We start from the raw sequence: 26498 nt of genomic DNA, 5'->3' as shown, positions 1-26498 counted from the left end.
AGAAGATTTTAAAAGGAAGAACAAATATTATATATATATATATATATATATATATATATATATATATAATATAAAATTACAAAGCAAAGCAACTTGGTTCAATATAAGAACACTGAGATTTGGGGCACCTAAGCAGCTCAGCCATTAGGCATCTATCTTAGGCTCAGGTCGTGATCCCAGGATCCTGGGATCGAGTCCCACATCGGGGCTCCCTGCTCAGAGGGGAGCCTCTTTCTCCCTCTCCCTCTGCTCTCCCCAACTTGTGTTCCCTCTCTTGCCATCTCTCTGTCAAAAAAATAAATAAATAAATAAATAAATAAATAAATAAAATCAGTAAGTAAATAAAATTAAAAGAAATACTGAGATTCAAAGCCACCAGACCATCATCTGAAAGGAAATGCTCTTTTGCTGGAAAAAAAAAAATGAAGAAAATTTTAATGTTAAAATAATTTAATAGTATCTCATTGATCCAGATGAGATTTGGATCATTTTGAGTACTTATGATGCTCAAATTGAGTATTTATGAGACGATGATAATGATTACTTCAAGCAAAACTCTGAGTTCCCTAAGCAATTGAGACATGATGGACTGGATAGGAGATACCCACCTCAACAGTTATGACGGTAGGGTTTTGAGCAGTATGACACTGTTTTAGGACAAAAGGTAAGCCTGTGACCAATGTCCTTTAACATTTAGTTTAAGGCATAATTTCTGAGTTCAAGTTGAATGGACTCAAATCCTTGCTTTGTCGTTTAAAAAACTGGGTGAATTTGGACAATAATTTTCTTACTTCAGTTTTTGGATGTGGAAAATAGAAACAATCGTATTTGCCTCATCAGGTTTGTTGTAAGGCATAAACGAGTGCTAAGAAAGTAATCGTTAAGCATATATTTTAGCAGTAACAACAATAATACTGTTATTACCTGCTCAGTATCATGGGCCCATTTGGAAATAGAAATTTCCAACAATAAGATGAATATTTATTTTTTATTCAGCAATCACTTAAAAGGTACTGTTCTGCACCTTTAAAAATACTAATTCATTTCATCGGTACACCACCATATGAGAGAGAAACCATTACCCCATCACGCGATGACGGAGCTGAGAAAATACTAGGTGATATTCCTGCTTCCTGAACTTAATAAAATTTAATGTTTACACCAAACTTCATGCTTTAGATGTTTTACTAATTTAGATCCACTTTCTCTTCTTCCCAGCTATTCCGAATTGTTAAGATTTTACTAGAACCGTCGAAAAAAGGGAAATATAGACTATATTCTTAATTTCAGCTGATTTTGTTCCTCAAATCACTAATCTGGCTCGCAGGGGAAATGGAAGTTGTGAAACAGCACCAAAACCAACTGCTGTGTTACCCTGGGATCTGCTGGGGTTCCTCAGCCAAGAGGACATGGGTCAACAGAACCAGTGGGCCCCGTTTCAACCCATGACAGATCACCCTGCACGGGTCATCAGGCTCCATAGCGAGCAGACAGGAACAGGGAGGACCCCCGAAATGCATCTGAATCTTCAGATGGAAAGGACAGTGGCCTACGTGGATCCAGGCTGGGACTGGGGTCGTGGATCCCGACCAGCCTCAAGGAGTGAGTTTCGTAAAATGTAAACACAAGAGATTTAGTCTCCAAACAGCTCGGTTTTGAATGCAAGCTTTCTTTTTTGAACTGATTCAGCAGGGAAATGAAAATAAAGGAGAGAAGTACCCCCATCAAGCTCTTTGTTCGAAAACACAAATGTGTCTTGGTTTTAAACTGCTGTTCACTTTGAAGACTGTCCAAGGTGCTTCATTTTCTAATAAATACAATACCTTAGACTTTCCTCAGAGAGGAAAAAAAAATATTTCAAGTATCAGGAGATAATAGCCAAGGAGCTATTTGAACTTCAAGTAAAAATGTTAATAAAGCCTACATTCCAAGTCCTTGAATTTCCTTGCTTGAAAATCACTCAGAAAGCTAAACATAAAGGGAAATCAAAGGAATGCCTCTTGGGTTTCAGAAATAATGCATTATTCATTGAGAAGCCAGGAAGGGAATTATTCTCAGGGTGGAAAATGCTTGGATGGAAAATGCATGGTCCCATTATTCCATTTACTTGGAAACTAAAAACATGCAGGCCCTTCATGAATGGGAGAGCATTCTTGTAAGTTTCCTTTCCCTTTCTTTTATCAAAGCTCGAATTGAGCTCAAATTCAGAACTTGATTAGATATACCAGCAACATGCATCTCAACAGATTTATTTGAAATAAAATGATCTTTCTCTCCTCCCAGGCAGCAGAAGGGAACATCATTATTCTCACAGACTTTAAGTGACAGAATTCAGATATGGTCATTTGTTGCTTGTAACTTCTTCCAATTTTTAAGTTCAAAAGGAGCAAGATCTTTTCAATAAAAGCCAGAGTCTCAGAAACTAACCCATGGGTGTTACTTTCAGACCAGAAGGAAAAAAAAAAAAAAAAAAAAAGGCAAGGAGACTTGTTAGATTAGAGATAGGAAGTGGGGACACAGGAGCTGACACAGGAGCTAATACATGTGAACACTTCACTGAGGAACTCAGACTCATGTCCCTTCTTCACCAAAAGGAACTGTTTTTTAGTGCTGTGATCAGGCCCAACTACACAGTCCTAAGACTGTTTGGTTCTTCAAGACTCAAAGAGTAATTCGAGGGACTCACAGCAGAGGCCTCAGAAATCAACACCTGAATCCAATCATACAGTTTTCCCTTCTTCTCCCTTCTCTTCTCTTTCACTAAGGTGCCAAGGACCAAACTGACCAAAAGTGAAGATGGACTACTGAAGCAGAAAATCTCAAGGTGCTGAGGCTTCTAAACAATAGTCAGTGGGGCTCCTGGTTCACTCAGTCAGTAGACTGTGTGACTCTCGATCTTGGGGTGGTGAGTTCAAGCCCCACATTGGGTGTAGAGATTACTAAAAACTAAAATCTTTAAACAAATGAAATAAATGAGTGAGTGCATGTTATGGAATCAAGTTTGCTTAAATTAAGGATTTACCCCCAAGCTTCTAAAAACATACACAAACTACACCCAGGCCCCTTTAGTAATAAGCAGTCAACCATAATTCCATTGGGTTATGGACCCTATCAACACCTAATCTGTAGAGACTCAAGGGCACACCAAGAGCAGGTTAATAGAGTCGAAAGGACTTCCATTTCCTCATCAGTGAAGTGGAAAGGTGAAAGCTCCCTGCCTACTCCATAGGGTGCAGTGAGGATCACGCTAAGAAACAACGTGTGAAAGCTCTCTAGACACTGTGTATCTACGTGACTATACTACCTACACACACTGTGGGCAGCATGAGCAATGCCTGGTGTAGCAGAACCAGAGCAGATTTCTGCCAAGGGCAGAATGTGGAAGCATGTTTTGATCTGTAGACGATCTGGCAGCTCCAAGAAGAAACCACCTCAACTGTAAGAGAGTCCAAGGCCTTACAGTTGAGTAGAATGAGGTAAGAAGGGAGAGCGAGGGAACGCAAAGAAGCATGGGAACTCTAAATCATTCTGAAGGTTCTCATGGGTCAACTCAATACCTATACCAAGATGGCACATAAAATGATGGAGTACTTGGTGGGGACACTGCTTTATGTAGCTTGTACATTTCCAGAACATTTCCGATGGACATATTCCCACAGATTAAGGCATAAAATGTATCGTAACATTTTAGATCTACGTTTTAGATTTACATTTTACGTTTTACATAAAATGTAAAAAGGAATCGTATGCAACAGTAGGAAAGTAAAAGGAAGCATAAATACTTTATGGTTATTTACTATAAATTCAGAAGCAGAAGTAGCAGAAGATAAGATGTTTGAGGTCATGAAGGCTTTGGGTGTCTGGCTGAGACATCCGAAATTTCTCCAGTGTGGCACACTAGTTCTCAGGACTAGTCACACATTATAATAACTCATAAAGCTTATAAGAAAGAAGGATCTTCACCTATACTCCTCCATGAGATTTTAATGTCATTGGCCCTCCTAGTCGGTGTCTCACTGAATACGGAACACTATCATAGAGTAGGAGAAGAAAATAATCTGGATAAAAATAAAGACAAAAACACTGGATGTTTCCAAATTCCAGAGGAGAAATAATGAAAGCCTGAATCAGGGCAGTGGCACTGGGGGTGAGTATGAAAGGATCAGTAAAGTATTTAGGAGACGGACGCATGAAATGGGTAAGATAAAAAGAATCTAAGTGCGATGCTTCGATTTTCCACTGGGGTGAATGAAGAACATTGCTACCTTTCCCTGAAGGAGGAAAACACAAGAAAAAAGGTTAATGGGGCTTTTCTGAGGGGAGATGAGGAGAGCAGAGAGGATGACCGTGAGTTTACCCATCCATAGTCTGAGGCTCCTGCCAGGCTTCAAACGCAGAATTTTAAGGACATGATACGCTCATGGCAACTTGAGTTCTGGGAAACCATCTCCTAGCACGCTGAACAAGAGTGGTTACATCCTGCACTATTTGCCGATGTCACAAGTAACACGGGGAGAGAGCTATTCAAAAAAATAGCCGTGGGTTAGAATAAAATAGCTGAAAGTAGCTCTTCTTAGAACAAGCTTCATTCCTTCCTTCCGCATCTGTCAAATCCATCCGTGAGGGCCCCGTGCCCATGAAGACGGAAGGAGAGGTGCTGGAATGCAGACGTGAAAAGCAGAGAGGAAGGAGCCTGTTTGGGAACCACGGGTCACAGCTGCAGATCAAGATCGTATTACCACACCTTCCTTCAAATCTACACAACCTCATCAGCTCAGTAATGCTTACCATCTGGTCTCACAATTACAGTCTTTTTTTCTAGAGTGGCTTTTCCCTAACGAGTTAGACTCTGCTTACATATGGAACATCAAGACCAAAGTGAAAGAAAGTGTTTGACAGTTGAGAAGACTGCTAGGAGGGACCCCAAGATTTCTGATGAAGAAAAACCAGAAAACATTTCCAATATGGCTGGCAAATTTATGTTTTTATAAAAACAACAACAACAACAACAAAACCCCCAGACATCCCGCAGATCTAAAACGACTCAAGGTTAACTCAATTCCACACCAGCGGTGTGTTCAAGTCAACCTCTTCCTTGGCCTCAATCTTCTTGTTTCTCAAAAGGACTAGGAAACGAGTCTAATCTCAGAGGCGGGTAGTATTAGAGGCTGAGGGGGATTTAGGTGTTCAAATACATACACTCCTTCCATTGCCACTAAATTGTGTATCCCAGAATTCAGTCCAATTTCTATAGCTGTTATGATTTCTGCTCCTGAGGTACACATAAACAATTTGGCTAGCTTGGAAATCATCTAAACTATGTATCTTAAAAGAGGCTACATTATTAGATAATAGACCACGGGTTAAAAAGTTTGTTCCTAGGTCTAGCAGTCAAGGGATCATTGCAGTAGAGATGTAAATGACTTTCCGAAATTAAAGTTTTTTTCTGTAAGAGTAACCTAGATTATTTATAAGATCCTTTTCTGAGAACACGGAGAAGATAAAAGTAATGCATTTGTACTTCTTCGAAGATAAAAGTAATGCATTTGTACTTCTTCGTGGTCTTAGTAAATGCTTCATATGTTTAAAGTTGCACGATTTCATGCATCGTGTGATGTACTCATCGTTTCCTTCACCCCTGAGAGCAACGTTTATCCTTTAAGGAAGAACATTAGCTACATGCAGATCCTCGGGGTGCCTGGCTGGCTCAGTTGGTGGACCATGCAACTCGATCTCTGGGTTGTGAGTTTGAGCTACACCAGGTATAGAGATTATATTACATTGGAAAAACAAAACAACAACAAAACCTTAAAAACAACAACAACATAGAGATTTCAAAGCAGAACAGAATACTCATTATGTTTTCTTTTGAATATTCCTGGATAAAAGCTTCAGCTAGTACTGTCTTTAGCAAGGCAATGCTGGCTTTCAGATACACAGGAGAATGCCACCCCGGCTTCCCTTCGGCATATGACGCTCTCTTTCACGTCAAATGCTGAGTACCATACACATACCTGCTCCATATCCTACAAGAGACGGTAAATCTCATCCTGCAACTGGACACTGGAAAGCACGTGCCGAAGTGGTTTGCAGGCCAGCATCCCCTCTCATAGAACACATCTGTGCTTGACGACATAAACCACTTCTCCATGGCTACAACCCCAGCCGAGTAAGCAATGCCTTTTATCTGCCAGTTGTGACAGGCTCCTGACCAATTCCTCTTCCTCAATGCTTCTTCCCCAAAGCTTGCACAGAATAGCCAGAGCGATCTTTCATAAGCATAAATCAATTCGTATTACATCACTTGCTTGCTTAAAATCCTACAAGGTTTTCTTCTTGAAATCCTTACTGTGATCTGGAATGCCCCATAGGACTGGCCCCTGCCATTCTCTCCAACATCATCTCTTTCCACTCATCCCCCATTCACTAGATTCTAATCACATGCACCAAGCTCTTTTCTGTCTCAGGACCTTTGCATTTGTGGTTCCTTCACCAAGGAACACTCCTTCTGGAGATCTTCACAACTACTTACTTACCATTAAGCATCACTTCCTCAAAAGCAATCCCTGTTATCCTAACTGAAGCTGCACACCCTCCCCACTACACTCTCCCATATTTTGTCATCTTCCTATCGCTTATCTTTACCCTAAATTCTCTTACTGATTTGACATGTTTATTTTCTATCTTCCTTCGGTGAGAATGTCAGCTTTGTAAAGGGAGTAACTGCACTTTCTGTCATGTCTGGATCTCCAGGGTCTAGAACAGTGGCGGGCATGTGGTGGACATTCAATATATCTATCACACATCAGTCACATGTAACCACCCAACAGACATATCAGAAACAAGGAAAATTAATGAGTAATAAAGTAACTGCATAAGGTTTAGAAAATAAACATCAGGGGCGCCTGGGTGGCTCAGTTTGTTGAAGCTTCTGCCTTCAGCTCAGGTCATGATCTCAGGGTCCTGGGATCGGGCCCGCATCAGGCTCTCTGCTCAGCAGGGAGTCTTCTTCCTCCTCTCTCTCTGCCTGCCTCTCTGCCTACTTGTGATCTCTGTCTGTCAAATAAATAAAAAAATAAATAAAATCTTAAAAAAAAAAAAAAGAAAGAAACATTAACACCAACAGGACGCAAGGTCTTTAAATGGGTGCTACAATGCATTCCAAAGGGCATGAGGTGGACCCTAGAGGCAAAAGTCTCACCATATATGCCTTTGTTACTGTAACATAAGCAAATCTATTGCTAACAATCCTAGTGGACATCAGATTCTCTCGTGAGTTCTGGAGAAACGTGTTGGGCTCAGTGATGAAGGGAGACACGGCATTACCCATGTTGCTGCTATAGGAATGGTTCCGTAGAATCATGCTGTCCCATCAGATCCTGGATTCTGCAGTGTCACTAATGCACCAGACACACCTTTGTGCTAATCCCTCAGAATTCAAAGTTCCATGTTGGGGCTCTGACAGGTGGTGATTAGGTCTCATACCCACGTTCTGGCTCTCAGTGTGTGGAGAGAGAATATATTCTGTGCCTTGGCATACAGGATCTTACTTTTTTTTTTTTTTTAATAGAATATGAAGTACACTTCAAGGGATGTCTGGGTGGCTCAGTCGGTTGAGTGGCTGCCTTCGGCTCAGGTCATGATCCCAGGGTCCTGGGTTCCAGTCCCACAACAGGCTCTCTGCTCTGCGGGGAGCCTGCTTCCTCCTCTCTCTCTGCCTGCCTCTCTGCCTGCTTGTGATCTCTCTCTCTCTCTCTCAAATAAATAAATAAATAAATAAATAGAATATTTTAAAAAATCACTTAAAAAATAGGATATAAAGTACACTTCTAATCACTTATCATAATCAGTATCCATGCATAATATTAGTGAATATTTGCAGCACTTTTCCAAGTGTCATGCCTATATTGCTGTATTTTTTTCATATACTTATGTCTTGATAATTTATAATAGTTTGCTTACCTCAAGGAAGACTCATAATTTATGAGAGGATAAGGATAATTCTCATTAATTATATTTTTCTTCCCAGCATATTGTATCAGCTGTGTTCCTTTCAGTGACTGATGTCTAAACAATGGTACGAAGCTAATTCCTTCAATTATTACATCTTTTTTTCCCCTATAGAAAATTTGGAAAATGCAGGAAATTACAAATAGGAAATTTTAAAAATCACTTAGAGCCCTGAAGTCTAGAGATACTTCAGTATGTGATCCTCCACTTTCAAAATGTTGCTTTTTTTTTATTCTAAACGTGTGCCTTTTTTCTGATTGCATATGAAATTAACATGGAATGACTGTTGATTAGTGATGGGGAAGGGAAGTAGATCTTTTATCTTGAGGACCATTATTTTGTTATCTAATTAGTGTTTTCATGTAGTGGATGTACCCTAGCTCGGTCAATACAACATCCACTGGAACTGGTGAGGACATTAACTATAATTTATTTGTGTTTCCTGGAGGACTTCAGGTTCAATGTAAGATACTGAAGTACACGCAAATCCATGCAGGGACATCATGCTTCAGGGAATGTGTGTATTCACGATGCAGGAGACTTTCCCGAACAGGGGTTTCCCTGGGAAGTCAACTGCCATTAGAGCCAGCTTTGTCCTATCCCTAAAATATCCAGTGATCCCATCTAATGGGTAAGCAAAATGCTGTATTAGACAATCACACAGAGAGAAGTGCACTCCCGGGAAAGTTCTTATCTATGAGCAGTTAATACAAGATTGTAATAATGTTCAAATAAGACAGAAATAGCTTGGCCAACTCGTTAGCTCCAAATTCTAAGGACTCAAGAGACAGCTGGTAAATGAAAGACGCAATGAGTTATATGTCCTTACACAGCCACAGCCATGGCCCACTTCCAGCTGTAGCTAATAATCTCCCAGAGTAGTATATGACCCCTGAGGTCTCTATAAGCATACAAAACAGGAAATGCTTGAATTTAATTTTAACAAAACCAATGCATATGAAACTATGTTAAAATGGATAACCATCTCTCCCCTTCCTCCCTAAACATGTTTTCTGATTTCTACCCAGCTGTGTCTTGGGGTGAACTAGCTGAGGACAAGACTGGCTCACCAGAACATCCCCACCCACTAATAACCAAAAAACAGTGCTCCTCCAAATGCCTACACCAAAGCATTTTCTTGCAAGTGCTTACTATTCTCAAATGATGGATTATAAAATTGTAAAAATATATACAATTTATATATATGCTCACACACATGATATGAATGTAATAATATAACACAAATGTGTATGTGTGTGCACAGATAAACATTTACATGTGTGCATATATATACATATATATGTGTATATATATATATATATATGCATACATAAATACACACACACAAGAGTCATATATTCATATCCACATCCATCACTGCATTTTAGGGTATTTAAAAAAAAAAACGAGATTTATTTTCTTTTGCACACAGTAAACTCTGAGACTCAAACAAAAAGGATGCCACTTAACATATTCTTCACATAGAAAATAATTCACCATTTTCAGAATAGTGATATCTCTTTTGCCTTCCAAGCCCTTTGATTGCAAATTTTTTTAAAAAGCAAACTTCACCCCTTATTTTAAAAATGATAAATCTTAAATCTCACTGACAATGTTGTCGACTCCAGACCGACATCAACTAACTCAGAAAGTGATACTAAACATATTGCATGACTGCGGTCCAGCTGTTACCAAGGTAATTTGAATAATATTTATTCCTTTACAAAGATAAATAAAATCTACCCCCCAGAATCTTTCCCTAGCAAAAGTTCAACATAAACATGGAATTTATAATCAGTTTTGCAACTTAAATAAGGAATTTGTAATAGGCTTTGCAATATATTTAATTTTTCCACTATGAATTAAGATTCTCCCCAAATGACGCAAGTCTAAAAAATGAGTATTAAAATCTGGTTGAAAAATATTCACAGAATGTAGCTGATGACAGCATCCTATGGATCTTATTCTTTACAGTTCATGAACTACTGGCATGGGTCACCAAGATATATATTACTCAAGAGCCAAACTTGAAGAACAAAAAAAATGTAATGAAAATTCCATTTATTATTCATTTCCTTACTAACAAAACAGGGGGAAAATTTAACCCAAAAGCAAATTCAGCAAATTTTGTGAAATATTATTGCAACCTAAAAATGTTTATATAAAATTATGTGTGTATAAATATATATGTGTATACATACATTTTAATAGCTAAAAGATAATGAAAGGAACAACAACAGAAATGGTAAATCTAATTATTCTTTTCAATAATGGCTATCCCTCCTACAGTTACTAGATGTTCTGGATTGATATTTACAAAGCACAGATTCTTGGCAGAATAGGAAAAAGATATAGTCTGTTCTACTAGGATATGATAGTTGTATGTTTAAGAGATCTCTCATTATCAAGAATTTTGAAGTTTTAAAAAGAAAGTTACAAAAGCAACCATTCAATTGGGAGGTGGGGATTTAGGCTAAAGAGTTCCAGACTTAAAATCATAAATATATTTTTCTACATGAACTTCAATTATTTTAACTACAAGCTCCGAGCAAAATATTGATTGCTCAAAACTAACAAAACAAGATTAAATATCACAAGGCAAATTCTAAGACATAAATCCTGAACAAAAGCCTATCAGTTCTAAAGCCTTCAAAATAAACTGCAACAGTATCACTTCTGGGAATCTGCCATACAGATATACTTACACACAATACAATTGCGCTTGTGCAAGGAATTCTTTGCAGCATTACTATTTAATTCCGGTATGGTTAGCATTCAGTGTTATATTAGTTTCCGGTGTACAATACAGCGATTCAACAATTCTCTATATTACTCAGTGCTCATCATGCTAAGTGTCTTCTTAATCCCCATCACCTATTTCACCCAACCTCCCACTTACTTCCTCTCTGGTAACTACCAGTTTGTTCTCTATAGTTAAGACTATTTCTTAGTTTGTCTTTGTTTTTGTGTTTTTGTTTTTTTCCTTTGTTCGTTTGTTTCTTAATTCCACCTGTGGGAGAAATCATACTGTATTTGTCTTTCCCTGACTGACTTATTTCACTTGGCATTACACCCTCTAGTTCCATCCATGGTTGTTACCAATGGCAAGATTTCGTTCTCTTTCATGGCTGAGTAATATTCCACTGTATGTATACACACCACACCTTCCTCATCCATTCATCAACCGATAGCATTTGGGCTGCTTCCAAAATTTGGCTATTGTAAATGTTATTGTAATAAACATAAGGTGCATATATCTTTTCAAATTCTTCGGGTAAATACCCAGTAGTGAAACTACTGGATTATATGGTGATTGTATTTTTAATTTTTTGAGGAACCTCCACACTGTTTACTGCAGTGGTTGCACCAGTTTGCATTCCCACCAACAGTACACGGGGATTTCTTTTTCTCCACAACCTCACCAACTTTTGTTTCTCAGCATCATTTATTTTTAAAAATAGGAAACAGTCGAGGTAATCACAACTAGAGAAGAAAAACAAATAATACTGTATTCATGAAGTAGAATCCTAGTCAACTGGTTATTAAGATACTCCATCCTGATACCAATGATCTCCAAGATACACTGTTCAGTGAAAACAAAAAAAACATAAAGAAAAATATGTACAATATGCTGTCAGTTATGCTTTAACAGCATCGAAAAAGCACGTGCGAATACAAACACAAAGCAGATGTCCTATCATTAGCCCCAACTGAAGCTATCTATAAATTTTAAAAATGTTTAGAACATGAAATTATTAAAATGATACTTCAACATTCTATTTGAACTTAAAATACCAATTTGTTTTCTCATTTGCCAATCCTTTCATATCGAGCCGAGGCCCTCTATGTGAATATGGGTCTGCTAATTGGAGTTCTGCATCATCTTTCATGCAAAGCCACACCAATAAAGCATCACATATTACTTCCAAGTTGGCTCCTTCAAAGTGGAGTCAGAACTTTAAAATTCTTGTAAAGCAGTTTAAGTACAAAAACCTTGCAATTTTTTTTTTTTCTCCAGACTTAGAGTTGTTCTCATCAGCAAATCTAAATTTCTTTTTGCAACTTGCTTTCATTAAATATTAATAAAATATCCACCTTCATTTTCCCAGAATCATCTTGTTGTACTCATTTTCATTCGATACTGTAATATTTAATTAGTTACGCTATTTTATAATAAACTGGCATAAAGAGCTTTAGGAGCAAAAACCAGCAGGTTCTTAGTAATAGGAGCTGAATTACTTGGCTTTAAAAAAATATTACATGTCAGGTACTCTCCTAGGTACTGGGGATACCACAGTGAATCAAAAAGAAAGAAATCTCTCACTGAGTTTAGGTTCTAGAAGGTTCTAGAAGGGGTGTAAAAGACTGTGAATCAAATAAAATCTCTCTTAGAGGGGGACAGCATTTGGAGCCTGGGAGAGCAGATGTGGAAGCCAAGGAGACCAGTTGAAGGTTCTTGTAGAAATCCAGACAAGAGACAATGACGGCTTTGAACTTGGCAAGGTGATCACAGATGTATGCTGATGGTCAAACTTATCTAATTTGAGAATAGAATGGATGTTTGAGAGAGAAAGAGAGACAGAGAGAGGAGTCAGAAAGCCTGCAAGCAACCAAAATAAAGGATTTAGTGCCAAGGAGTTTTGATAAGAGTTCAATATGTCTTGAGAACAAAAGCCTGACTGGAGTGGATTCAAGAGTGAACGGAGAAATTGGATACGGCAAGAACAGACGATGCTTTGATGCAGTTTTGCTGTGGCTAAGAGAAAAAGGGTTGTTGGCATTAATTGTTATGTTTTAGGAAGTTTTTGTTAACAACCATGCTGGTTAAGATAACATTAATAGGTCTATACTCTGTGTGTGTGTGTGTGTTTGTATATGTATGTGCTTACCCACCCCCCACATATATATAAGCTCATACATATACAGAATGTTTTTAGAATGCTTCATCAAACGTTGATTATTGTCAAGTACATGTAAATGGCCAGTGGCTCGGTGGGTGAGTCTTCTGATCCAGGAATGAAACGTGAGCCAGCACGTCTGACTTCACAACTAAAACTCCTCAGTGTTACATAGGATGTTCTTATCTTAAAAAGAACAGCTAGCAGACTGGGGAAGATTTAAAACCCTATTAAGGATAGGATGAGTCATCAATAAACGGGCACGCCCATATACTGTTGACAGAAAATCACTGCACCATCTTTTTGAAGGGCCAGTTGGCAATGTCTAAATTTAAAATGTCCTCTTCTAGCTACCAAGTCCAATGTGCATCATCCAGAAATACTTGAAGCAGCACATAAAATTTGTGAATACAGAATGTTCAGTGAAGCAATACTTGTGATGGTAGAAAATCATAAATTTAAACATCCACCAATATTATAAATCAGCGGGGTACTCAACAGCGGGCACACGGACAAACACTTCTCCACGTAGGTCTTTATCCACATAGGAAGATTTGCAAACTACACATCCGTAAAGTTTATACCACACACCATTCATTATAAAATCGCAATAGGTACTTACATGCATACGTACGCTATACACATTATAGAAAGTCTAGAAAGACACACACCGAATTGTTACCAGCAGTTACCTCGAAGGCTCGGGGTGGTGAAGTGTAGATTTTAAATTTTAATGTCAATATTTTTGTAATTTTCAGTTTGTTTTTTAACTAGGAGCATATTTAATCATTAAGGGAATAGGTGACAATATTCAGACATTATTCCCATGGCACTCAAGAAGCTAGTTGTGGGGAGGAAGACAGATTGAGGTTTCTTAAGGATAACATTTTGTTCAGTCTCCCAGACTGTGTGATTTGGAAGACTTGAAGGGTATATATTCATATTTGCATGGACAACAGAGACAGGCCTGAAGTCACACACAGTTTTTTCCCTTACGAGGGGTGGGACATCAGACAACTTCTTCAGTTCTGTGGAGCCTTCATTTCCTTCTGTGTCAAATGGGGAAAGTACTTTCAGCACTAGCATGAGGACTGAAGGAGGGAGACCACCTCTAGACTAACAGGCCACCTGACAGACACCCTTCATTTTTTTCCCTCTTTCCTCCTCCTTCAGGAAAAACCCAAGGAATAAATCACCAAGAAATACAGGTCTTTGGAGTGAACTATTATTGGTTCTCCAGGCCTAGAAGTAGCAAAGTGGGGAGCGGCACTAACTTCACCCTAGCCACAGAGGGAGCACAAGACCGCCTTCCTCCTCCTGGTTTGAGAATGTTCTGGAGGCGTCCACCAGTGTTTCTTGATGGGCTCTCAAATTTTAGGGCCGGTCCTCTTCCTACTTTAGGTGGAAAGTCAATTAAGTATTTTCTTTTACTTTCTTACTTTTAGACTCTATCTCCTTTGAACAAGGATTGGAGCTAAGAGAAAAATTAGTAAAAAGTTGAAAGGACCCTGATTTTATTGTGCTTCAGACAGAGGAGAACAATTGCTAAACACTAATGGGTTACCTCAGTCTTGCTATGCTATAACAGAGTTCTAAAAAAGGATGAACTCCTGGCTCTGGGCGGCTCAGGTGCAGGGACACAGCTGCCCACAGCCCGGCCAGTGGAGTTCCCGGGGAGTTTGCTCCAGGTTTCTGTGGAGCAGACGCTGGGGTCTGGCTACCTGGCAGCGTGGGCCCACAGCCAAGAAGGGCAGGACTGAGACACGCCCCCTTCCCCAGTCCAGGCCCAAGGCAGAGGCCAGATTCCTCACTGGGAAACTGGATGAGAGGGACTTGTTTTTCTAATGACAGGGTCTGACCCAGCCGAGCTGTCTGAGGAAAACAGATAAGACCGGTAGGGAACTTCTTCAGGGAGTGGACACCGGCCACCCATTTCTATTTTCTCCCAGGTTACAGTTTAGGAAGGGATGGAGGGTACTTATTGGGCAGTACAAGCCCTGAGTGGGATGCTCGGCCTTGGAGGTCCTCCAGCCTCTCCTGTGGGCTTGGAAGCCGCACTCCAGAAACAGCCCCGGCCACAGGCAGAGGGTGTGCGCTGAGGGAATTCCAGCACAGGCTAGTTTTGGCTAACGGGGGGAAAAAAAGATAAAAAATAATTTTCCTAAGAAAAAAAGCAGCAATAGTACTGAACCAAATGAAGCCAAGAAGGGCTGGATGTTTTTCTTGCCGTTAGGGAATATACAATTCATTTGCCTATCTGTAGCTCCAAAGGATTGGTCAAATGTATGCTTCCAGTTTACCCTGGAGAGAGAAATGGGCTTTCCCAAGTTAATCCAGGGATACGATGCTAATGAAGACCCTCCGGTCTCATTTGTGATTAGGCTTGTTACCACTTAAGATGTAAAACAGTGCTGATACCTTCCAGGCCTCTCATTTTTCATAAATATTACTCATGGCTTCCTGTTAAGAAACCTTTATTTTTCAGACACCTGCTGTATCATCCAGTCTTTGGTGGTCTGTTGAGCTTAACTACCTAAAATGTTGGGGGGCAATGATACCTTTTAAAGGCATTTTTACGCAGTATCTTTTGTAATGTCTGATTGAACTCACCAGGGACAACCCATTCATGGAACTTTAGAAAGGCATCTCAGGATGTGAACTTTAGTTCTGCAAGTTTGTACATAAGTCTTGGGTTTTTTAAAAATTCCCCATCGTGTTCCATAGTACAATGTGGAAAGTAGCCCTACATTAAAAACAAAGCAAAGGATCAGCAAGAATTGCACAGTAAGATGGAAGAATAGAATACTAGAACATTCCAGAAAGATGAAACTATGATTTTAATAGTAAACTAAGAGTGAGGTTGGTAGATCAAAGACTTCTAGAGTCAGGTGCTATATGGGTATTAAAGAAGTACATAATACATTCAAACATGGCTTCGAAGTTGGGGGTTGGGTCCAGTAACTTGTCTATCAATATGCAACTTTTTTGTCAGGCAGAAACATTTTTTCCTACATCGTGCCCTCCCATCCTTTCACCCCCTTAGCGGATTTGCAAAGCCCCCACGGATCAGAATTGCAAACAGATCAGACACTGTTTGAGAATGGAATGTCACTTTGTTTGTTAGAGGCACCTGTGTTCTTCAATTGAGAGCATCCCCATCACACCTTTCTTTGCGGATCAGAAGACATAAGGTAGAAGAAAAAGACACCTGGAGAATTAATTCCAGAGAGACAGAAACACTGAGGATATCTAGAAAGAAAAAGAACTGGGTATTCACTAAAATTATTTTATTTTATTTTATTTTATTTTTAAACTAAGCAGATACCCACACTACACTTACAATGATATAGTTTCTATACCACTACCATTGAATTTGAAGACTTTGGGATGATTTCATAAAGATTACATAAAATTGTCATAGAATTTTTAAAGGAAGGGAAGAAAATATTTAATGGGGAAACAAGGGATTCAAGAAATCCTACTAATTAGACTTAGAGTCTTGCACAAGTCACATTTCACTGGCCTTCAGACATACATTTCAGAAGCTGAAAAGATGGATAGCTCTTAATCATTTCTGTGACATCAACCCCTCAAGAATCCAGTGAAAGCCATGGCCCTACTTCAGCGGGAATCATGTTCTAAAACAACATTTCGCTTATATAAAAAAAAATTTTCCGACAAAATTATTCTTCCCAGTGCTCGTTATGCTTTCAGGAATTAAAAAAAAAAAAAAGTGTTTAATTTTGTCAGTAGCTGTCAATTGTGGAACTATGACATCAGAAAATTAATATAATTTGGCACTTTTATTCATCTATACAGGAAATAAAAATTCTCTCTTATTGGTTGATCTGTGCAAAGAAACATGAGTTTAAATCTAACTTCAATACCAGTACTATAGGGAGGACTTCCACCCCTCGGCCTGTTTACTCTTTGTTCCCTCATCCCACTCCTCTGCAGACAGAAAAAGCTCACAAGGGAGGCAGTATAATGCTATAAAAAGAATGTTACTTTTAAAATGAAGAGAGCGGGGGTAGGGGGGGGTCCTGGGTGGCTCAGTGGGTTAGGACTCTGATTTTGGTTCGGGTCATGAACTCAGGGTCCTGGGATCAAGTCCCGCATTGGGCTCTCTGCTCGGCAGGGAGCCTGCTTCCTCCTCTCTCTATGCCTGCCTCTCTGCCTGCTTGTGATTTCTCTCTCTCTGTCAAATAAATAAATAAAATATTTAAAATAAAGAGAGCTGGACTTAAGATTTTTTTAAAGTTATGAGGTACTCAAGGATCATCTGGTTTACTGCACATATTTATAAGATAAAGATAATGAAATTTAGAAGACCTTGTTGCCCTTTCCATACAACATAAGCCAAAGAAGGCCCATCCTTCGCCCCATTCTTACTTCTCTGGGCCTCAGTATCCTTATTTGCAAAAGGAAGATCGCTTACAGCCTGAATAGTCTAAGGCTAATTAAACTAGAAGTTTGATTTTCCCCTTTTCTATAGAACTTAATTCTTATTTATGCTATAAGCTATAATATTCACAATATCCAGCCTTTTGTGTGGTGTATGTCACCTTAACTCCAAAACAACCTAGGAATGTTTTCATTGCATTAGTGTAAAGCAAGAACAATTCCTTGGTGTTTTAACTGTCATATAAAGTAATAGATTTTGATTTGTACCAAAAAACCTGATAGCCCTTAGATGACTCAGACAAACAGGCAATTTTTAAAAATGCAATACGAATTATTCCATCAGAACAAATGATGATTCTGGAGATCTTTGCAATTAATATTATGAATGAAAAGGTTTAGAGGGGGCACCCGGGTGGCTCAGTTTGTTGGGGGTCCAGCTCTTGATTTTGGCTCAGGTCATGAGCTAAGGATTTTGAGACTGAGCCCTGCACTGGGCTTTGCACTGAGTGTGGAGCCAACTTGGTATTCGCTCTCCCTCGTCCTCTACCCTTCCCTCCCACCCCCTCACGTGCACACATACCCTCTTAAAAAAAAAAAAAAAAAAAAAAAGAATGAAAAGGTTTGCTACATATTGTTACAGAGAAAAATCTGACTATAGCATACATACATACATACATACATACATATGCATTCTTTCCTTCACATCATGAAATCACTAGGAACCTTAAATTCACTATGAAATTTTCAGATATTTGAAAAGGTTATATATTTTTTCATAGTTGACACTCTAGGAAATGCCCAAATTAAATTATAAAGTAAAAGATGAAAACAGCCGTTTTTTTGGTTAAAAGGAAAACAACTTCCACTGATTGTTCAGAAGTTAGTTCAACAAAATCCAGTCCAGAAACAATAATACCAAGCAGCTATTTTGTGCAAAACGATGTGTTAAGTGTCTTTGCGGTTGGAATGCAGAGATGAAATAAGACACAGTTCTGGCTTAAAGAGCCTAGAAACCGAGGTTGGAAAGAAAGGCACTGACGTGACTAAAAGGGAAGCAGTAAAGGGGGAGCTGAAACAGGAGACAAGAAGGCAAGAGAAAATCATATGTAGACCCTTTTCAAACTTAAATGCGCATACGAGTCACCTGGAATCTTACTAAGATACAAATTCTCATTTAATAGGTCTGGGGGAAAGCCTGGCAGTCTGCATTTCTTAGAGCTTTCTCATGGTTTGGGAGGCTGGAGGTCCAAGACCAGGACACCAGCACGGTCAGGTTTTGGTGAGAGCCCTCTTCCAGAATGCAGACTGCCAACTTCTCATTGCATCCTCATGTGATGAGAGGGACTAGAGAGCTCCGTGAGGTCTCTTTTATAAGGGCACTAATCCCATTCATGGATGGGGGCCCCACCCCCATGACCCAAACACCTCCTGACAACCCCCACCTCCTAATACCATCACCGTGGGGGGTGGGGTTCAACAAAGGAATTTGAAAGGGATGCATTCGAATTATAGCAGTTATATTTCCTACTTCTTTAAATCCCTCTAAACTTTCTGTTATCTCTCTTAAAAGGAAAAGGAGTATTTGGTTATGTGAACTTGTATCCAAAACATCCATCAGCAACTTTTTTGTATTTTTTAGATTTTTGCTCATATGTGCCAAGGGCTGGGGCATCTTCAGTTACAGAACAATTAGTGACTAAGGTGATTATCATTCAAAAAATACAAATCCTCTCTTCAATCTGTTCCTACAAACTGCTGTTTAGGGTAAAAGCCTACCTCCGCTCAACTGCTTCTGAAAGAGAAGAGTGGTGATGAGCAAAGCCAGATGGCATTTACACTCAGAGTGTCCTTCCCTTCTTGAATGTGATGTACAAGACTGAACGAATTGTCTTCAAAGGCCCATTCTCCCAGGCTCGGGAAGTTACACGTGTTGAGGTTGACATGAGACCCATTAGGAGGAAGGCAGAGGGAGAAGTGGTGGCCTAAGGACACAGCATCTGCTGACTCACTTTCCCACCACAGAGAGTGGCAAACTGAAACTGAGGCTTCAATTTAACTCTTCCTCCACACTCTTGAAAGTACAAGAACTTCCATTCATAGAAGCCTATGATGGCAGCGTGATTACAGAGTGGAGGTGGCTGGGGAGAGGACAGATCGCGCTCTGGTTTCTTACGGGGAACTGTGAGAGGCAGAAATGTAAAGAGATAGATTATTCTAGTTGAAATGAAGCCACTGACTAAATTCATTTTTTTCCCCACAGGAAGTCTTAAAGGGTCCCTCCCAACCCCTCAAAGCCCCCTAATAAGACTTTTGGTCCCAGTAAGATGGCGTAGATTACTTTCTCCCTGTAGCTCCCAGATAACTACAAATATAAACCGTGGGGGAAAACCATAAGAGGCAACCCAAAAAACCCAAAACAAATCAAACCAAAACCAGAAACTTCTGAAATGCAGAAAAAGGAAGGTGAACTGGTTAGAGACCCTAAGACTGAATGGTCTTGCAATGTCCACCCAGCAGGAGAAGGCCAACCAAGCCCAGATTTTCCACATGCCCAACCCAGCAACAGAAGGCAGCCCAGTTAGGATCATACAGAGTCCCACCAACACCACCAGGCTAACCAGCAGCACTGGCAATGGGGATGATTCAGAAGCTCCGCTGACAGTAAGTGGCCGAGGAGAATACTCTCCTTACTCACTAGGCCTCAGACTCCCTTCCCATGTGAGAGACAGCAGGCAGCTGGCTGTACCAGCAAAGGGGACACTGCCACAAAAAAGAGGCCTCACCCAGGAAGTGCCCTCTCTCCCTGCAGTGTTGGGGCAGAGGGAGGAGAGAGGAAGGAGAGAGGAAGGGAGAACCGCAGAAAATAGGTGCCAGGAAGTGTGCCTGTCCTCAGCAGCCAAAGAATGCCTCTCCTCACCCCTCACCAGAGGCACTGGGAGGCCCTTCCCAGGAAAATGCCTCCATTTCCTCAGGTGGAATGAAGAGGGCCAGTGGGATGTCTAGCAACTCCAGATAAACAAATACCACTACAAAGTCTCTGAAAATGTAACTGTCATTGGAAGCAACAGCCTACAAAATTAGGACAAGGTCTCCATGCTAAAACTAAATGGGATGGCTGCCTGGTAAAAGCAAAGATTTATATAAGACCACAAGCCTTCTAATATAATAGTCAAAATGTCCAGACACAATGAAAAAAAAAATCACCCGTCACACAAAAAACTAGGAAAATTGCTATGTGATTAAGAAAAGAATCAATGGATTCTTCATCAATCCATCTTGATCAATCTTCATCAAGAATCAATGGATTCATCTCCAACACAGAGATGAATCAGATGTTGGAATTACTGACGTCCTTATCAAAGCAGTCATCAAAAAATGCTTTGATATCCAACTGCAAGTTATTTTAGAACTGTAAAAACAGAAACATCACAGCAAAAAACTAGAAGTTATTAAAAAGGACTGAACTGAAGTTATTTTAATACACGATAACATGCAGAAGCTTAGTGGGTTCAATAGTAGAAATGACAGAGGACAGGTCATCAGTGAAGGTGATAATCAACAGACTCTATGAATTTGAACAAAAGAGAGAAAACAGAACAAACAAAAACAATGGCAGGAACTGACACAATAAGATACAACATTCGTCTGTATCATGAGTCCCAGAAAGACAAGACAAAGAGAGTGTAAAAGAATTTTAGAAGAATCAATGGTTTAAACTTTCCAAACTGCAAGAAACTAAAAGAGAATAAGCCCAAAGAAACACACACCAAGATATTTCATATTAAAAATTTAATTAATTGGGGCACCTGGGTGGCTCAGTAGGTTAAAGCCTCTGCCTTTGGCTCAGCTCATGATCCCAGGTTCCTGGGATCGAGCCCTGTATCGGGCTCTCTGCTCAGCAGGGAGCCTGCTTCCTCCTCTCTCTCTCTGCCTGCCTCTCTGCCTACTTGTGATCTGTCTGTCAAATAAATAAATAAAATCTTTTTTAAAAAGTTTAAAAATGTAATCAATTAATAATAATTTTTTTTAGAAGAAAATGTTGATGACAACCAGAGACAAATAAGATCCAACATCAGTAAGATCCCTTCATCAGTAAGGGAGCACCAGTTCACAAAACAGTAAAACAGTAAATTTCCTATCTAAAACTATGGGGGCCAGAAAAAGTCACACATTTTCCAACTGCTGGAAAATTTAAAAAAAAAAAAAAAAAAAAAAAAAAAGCAACTTTCAATTCTATATCCAGCAGAACTATCCTTTAGGATGAGGAGGGGAAATAAAGACATCCTCAGAAGAAGGAAAAGGAAAAGAATTTGTTGCTAGCAGACTTACCTTGAAAGAATGGCTGAAAAAAAAATTTTTTTTTCAAACAGAAAGGAAATGATAGAAGAAGGAATCTTAGAACCAAGAGGGAAGAACAACAAAAGGAACAGAAATATGGTTACTTAGCTGAGAGCTACAGGGAGAAAAAAGTCTCTTGTCTTACTGGACCAGAAGTCTTACTAGGATACTCTGTGGGGTTGGGAGGGACCCATTAAGACTATCTGTAATAGAAACAGACAATCCTCCTCCTAAGTTTTACAAAACCTATTAGATATGTGAAACAAATACTCTACTGCCACCTGATACTCAGAACTATGATATTTCGAAGTGGGGAAGGTCAAGGCACCTCAATGGAAGTAAGGCTTCCACACTGCCAAGTGGTAAAATGTTGACATCAGTACACCATGTTCAATTACGCATGTATGCTGTAATAGCCACAGCAACCATTAAGCGGGAAATACAAAGAGATCCACTCAAAAACACTGCATATAAATCAAGATGCAATTCTAAAAGCCATGAACTTCTATTTGGGATTCTGCACACCAGATACCTACCCATATATAAAAGCATAACGTCATTCAGGGAAAAGTCCTGGAGTGGATGGGTCTCCTGAATCTAACTGGGGATGTAGATCACCAGAACTTACTGGGCCTCAGTTTCCACATCTCTGAAAGAGAAGCAGCTGGAGAGGTATGTCTGTCAGACAAACTGGGACATGTCCAGTGATAAAATCTGATTATAAATTATGAATCTCCATTCTTCTCATTTACCCTGTATTACTCCTTAGGATTCAGATGTCTCTAAAAGTGCTCTGAAAATCAAAACAAAAAAGATTTTTGCATGGAAAATATTCTTAAAATATGCGTAAGAAGAAAAAAAATGGGGGAAAACCCACTGATTTGTTATTTCCCAACAGATAAACAAGGGGCCATTGATGGGAGGCTGAATTATTCAGACTAGATTAAGAGTTTAGCCTTTATCCACTATAGTATAACTTCCTTCAAAATTCATTTTAGCTTTTCCCTGAAATCAGAAAAGTGGGGTGTGTGTGTGTGTGTGTGTGTGTGTGTGTGTGTTTTAAGGATAAGCCTTTCCTCTTTTTTTTCTGGTATGAAAATTTCAGAACAATTAAACAGATACATGTAAATCAGAAATCTCAAATATTCTTTGAATAGCAAGGCATTCTTTTACTCTTTGTAGTTCCTATGCTACTCTAATCTCTGAATCATTATAACGTTTATTTCCTTCCATTGTAAAGGTAATAGATAATCAGAAAGGAGAACACAAGCAATCCAGGAGCTAGGTAGTGGGGGCAGGGTTGAGTGGTCTGGAATGGACTTCCCTTCCTTCCTGTCCAGAGTTAGCCTTCTGGATGTAGTCAGCATCTGTTATCTGGGGTTTAATCACTGCTTAGTTTTCTCTCTCTCCTCTTCCCTCTGTCCCTCCTCCTATTTCTCTCTCTCTCTAAACAAAAAAATCATCTCTGTAATTTTAGCCTGTTGTAGAAACACAAGCTTATCTTTTCTTTTTCTAACACCAGCCCAGTATATGCCAAAATGCTTACCTCAAAAAATTATCTAATAAAAGCACACATTCCACTCATTCTGTGGTAAATTTTCTTTTTCATATTTAAACATTTTTCTTGGATGTGATTCTCACAACTTTTAGAGCTGTTAACCTATTGTCAAAGTACTTTAAAAAACAGTTTTCTTCTAGGACAACAATGTTTAAATTAAAATGCTTTTCTATGTATAACATATAAATATATTCAGCAAAAATGTAACGAATATAAGATACTTCAATTATATATATCTAAGACGGAAGTTTCTGTAGTGGTATTGGAATCACTTTAAGGACCAATTCAAGGATAAAGGAAGTTTCTAAAAATGACGATATGAGGACATTTTTCACTGATGCAAAAAGAGTTTTAGATTTTTATAATTTTAGAATTAAAAAATTAAAATTAAGAATAAGACTTCTATAAATACCCATATAATGTCTTTTACTACAATATAGGTACCTAGTCACAACAGCTAATACGTGTTTGAAAATATTCAAAATGCACTGATCAAAACACTCTGACAAAGTGAATAAAAGAATACTAATCTAATTAAGTCCTATTATATAAGAGATTATAATCTTAAGAAATTGATGGTAATGATGTCGCACATAACAACACTGCCCAGGGAGTGAGTAACTCACGGAACTATCAAGGGAGGGGAGGAAGGGTAGAGAGAAACTACACCAACAGACAAGGGAGGAGAACGGCCTAGAACCACTCATCAGAGACCGGGCAGGCATCAAGGCATCAATGGTTCTCACCCACTTTCGCACTGAAGAAAGGGGAGGGGTAAAGTTCCAGGCTCCCCATGGAAAAGGCTCTTCGCTGGAAGAGACTAAGTCCAGAGAAAGGAGCATAGGCTAAAACAGATGATCTGAGGCTAAATTAGATTATCCATAAAAGGCGAAGAATCTGATTGGCCCTAGACTCTTCTAAATCCGCGTCCAGTAAGGCAACATCTTTAAGCGTTGGCAGGACATGTCCTCATCTACTCTTTCTTCTCTCCAGTTATTCACATGTGAGGACCACGAAAGCCCTTCTCAGATAAAAGGGAACATTATTGTCTGCGGGATGGGACCACAAGTGACTATTTTCTTTCTTTCTTTCTTTCTTTTTTTTTTTTTTGACTGATTAGACAAGCCATTCTACTTCTACTTATATTAATCTCTTTTTTTTAAATTACGTTCAGTTAGCCACTGTATAGTACATCATTAGTTTTTGATATGGAGTTCAATGACTATTTTCTTTCTTTTTCAGTATTTCCCAATTTATCTTTACAGTGGAAGGAAATTAACATAGTAATTCAGAGATTAGAGCAGAACAGGACCTATAGAGAGAAGAATGACTTTCTAGTCAAATAATTGAGATTTCTGATTTACTGGATTTAAATGGATTTTAATTGTTCTAAAATCTCAATGGTCCCTTATTTGTTTCTGGAGAAATAACAGATCAGCAGGTTTTTCCCATTTTTTTCTCCTTAAGTGTATTTTAAGAACATTTTCCATTTAAACCAGGAATTAAAGTACTGTTAATTTAAAATATTTAGCATTTAACTATTTAAGAAATTCTTAGTAAGCTATTTTAAAATCCTTTAATTATTATTTTATTGTATTTTAGGACACGACTATAAATGATACAATGATTTAACAGTAAAACCATTTTTCCTATTAGATTTTACTATTAAATTACCTTAATAGTTTAGTTTCAATTATTAAACTCTTAAGGTAGATTACTCCTATATAAATTAATGCCTTATCACATAATATCTTTGAAAGAAACCCAGAGGGAAATACGAAGTACACTAATGACCCAAGTAGATAAATACATTTTAACCAACTGCACTGAATAGAACATTCTCTCCTGCCAGAGAGTCTCACTAAGAAGTCAGGTCTACTAGACACGGTGAAGAAATGCCTTTTCCTCTGTGGAACAGAAACTCCCTGACCTGAATACAATTTCCCAAAAAGCCGCCTAAACTCAGAGACAGCAGCTCAGGGAGGGAGGAAGTGCCTTGCTGAAGGACAGGGAAGGCGTGCCCAGCATCCCTGGAAGAGAGGGTGCACATTCCACACACAGGAAAAGGTCAATGGGGCTTTCCGTTTCCATTTCAGAAGGGACAGGAGAACTAGGGACCGGACACCAGAGGGGTGGATTATGTCTATGATCCTGAGCGCTTTTGTTCCATCCCCTTACTCCTAACACTTCCTGTTTCTCAGTTGAGATCGGAAGGAAACAGTAAGACCCAAAAGATCCAGGTGCCTGTATAAGAGATGACAAGAAAGCAGAAAGGCCAGAGAGCCGCGGCATCGGTCTAAAGGAAACCTCAAAGGCAGAGAACCCCGAGAGAGCAGGGAGATGGATGAAAAGCAACCAGGGTCCCTGTGGACCATGGAAGGGAGAGAGGAAAGCACAAAAGCAAAACAGAAATAAAACCATTAAATCATAGGTTTTAAATACTTCAAAGACAATGGAAAGAAAAACACAACTTCTTTCCAAACACACCCTGCTTTTGACCACGCATAAGACTAGGATTCTGTGCCGGGACCCTCTCCTCATGAAGGTGAGTGGAAGAACCTATCACAGAACCTTGAACTTGGGAGCTGGGATAGTGCCAAGAAGCTCCCTCCCTCGAAGGCAATTCTTGTCTTCCTACATGCAAACGTCTGATCCCGAGACAGAGTATAAAACCTCAAAAAAGGAAAACTCTGGTCTTTTCATGAGAGTTTACAAAAAAAAAAAAAGAGAGAGAATTAATAGAGGTCAAAGGCCTTTTTGCTGACAGCAGCGTCCTCGTTTAATTGTTTTTACTTTTTAAAGCAAAGAGAGAAGAGGCGAAATTGAATGAACTTCTCCTTTCACAATAAAACTGTTTTCAGACGTTCCTCATTCAGAGAGCTCTGAAATCTTATCAATGGAGCTAATGTTTAGCTCCTCAGGTTCCCATCAACTATAGAAATGTGAACCAACTATTGATACACAGTCCTAATGTCTCTTGCTGAAGACAGTATCTTCACATCCTAGCTTTTCCCCCACAACTCAGAAACTGTCCAGAGAGAAGGGTTAGAGATTCCATTCTCAATGTCCCCTGGAATCTGTCCTTCCTTCTCCAGCCTTCCGGGGAGAGAGGGTTGCTTTCAGCGCACAGGGAGCTCATCCTGCCTCTCCAGGGACTGCCTCAACAAGTGAAGCTGGCCTGAGCAAGCGCTCACACGTGGCAAGGTCAGATGTTCAGCCCCCGGAAGGTCTGGCACAGAAATAAGGCAAGGCAGTTAGCAAGCACCAAATGAGGACTTTGTGGCAGACAT

At 39.3% G+C, this 26498-nt stretch overlaps 1 protein-coding gene across 7 annotated transcripts in view; it reads right to left on the bottom strand.

Annotated features, from left to right (window-relative positions):
• LPAR1 (lysophosphatidic acid receptor 1) overlaps positions 1-26498 on the bottom strand; it is a 348212-nt gene that overhangs the window by 2562 nt on the left and 319152 nt on the right. The window lies entirely within an intron of this gene.

Source organism: Mustela nigripes, chromosome 9 (assembly GCF_022355385.1).
Source record: "Mustela nigripes isolate SB6536 chromosome 9, MUSNIG.SB6536, whole genome shotgun sequence".
Lineage (NCBI taxonomy): Eukaryota > Metazoa > Chordata > Mammalia > Carnivora > Mustelidae > Mustela > Mustela nigripes.
Note: the sequence above shows the minus strand (reverse complement) of the source record. Positions and strands in the feature narration are given on the sequence as shown.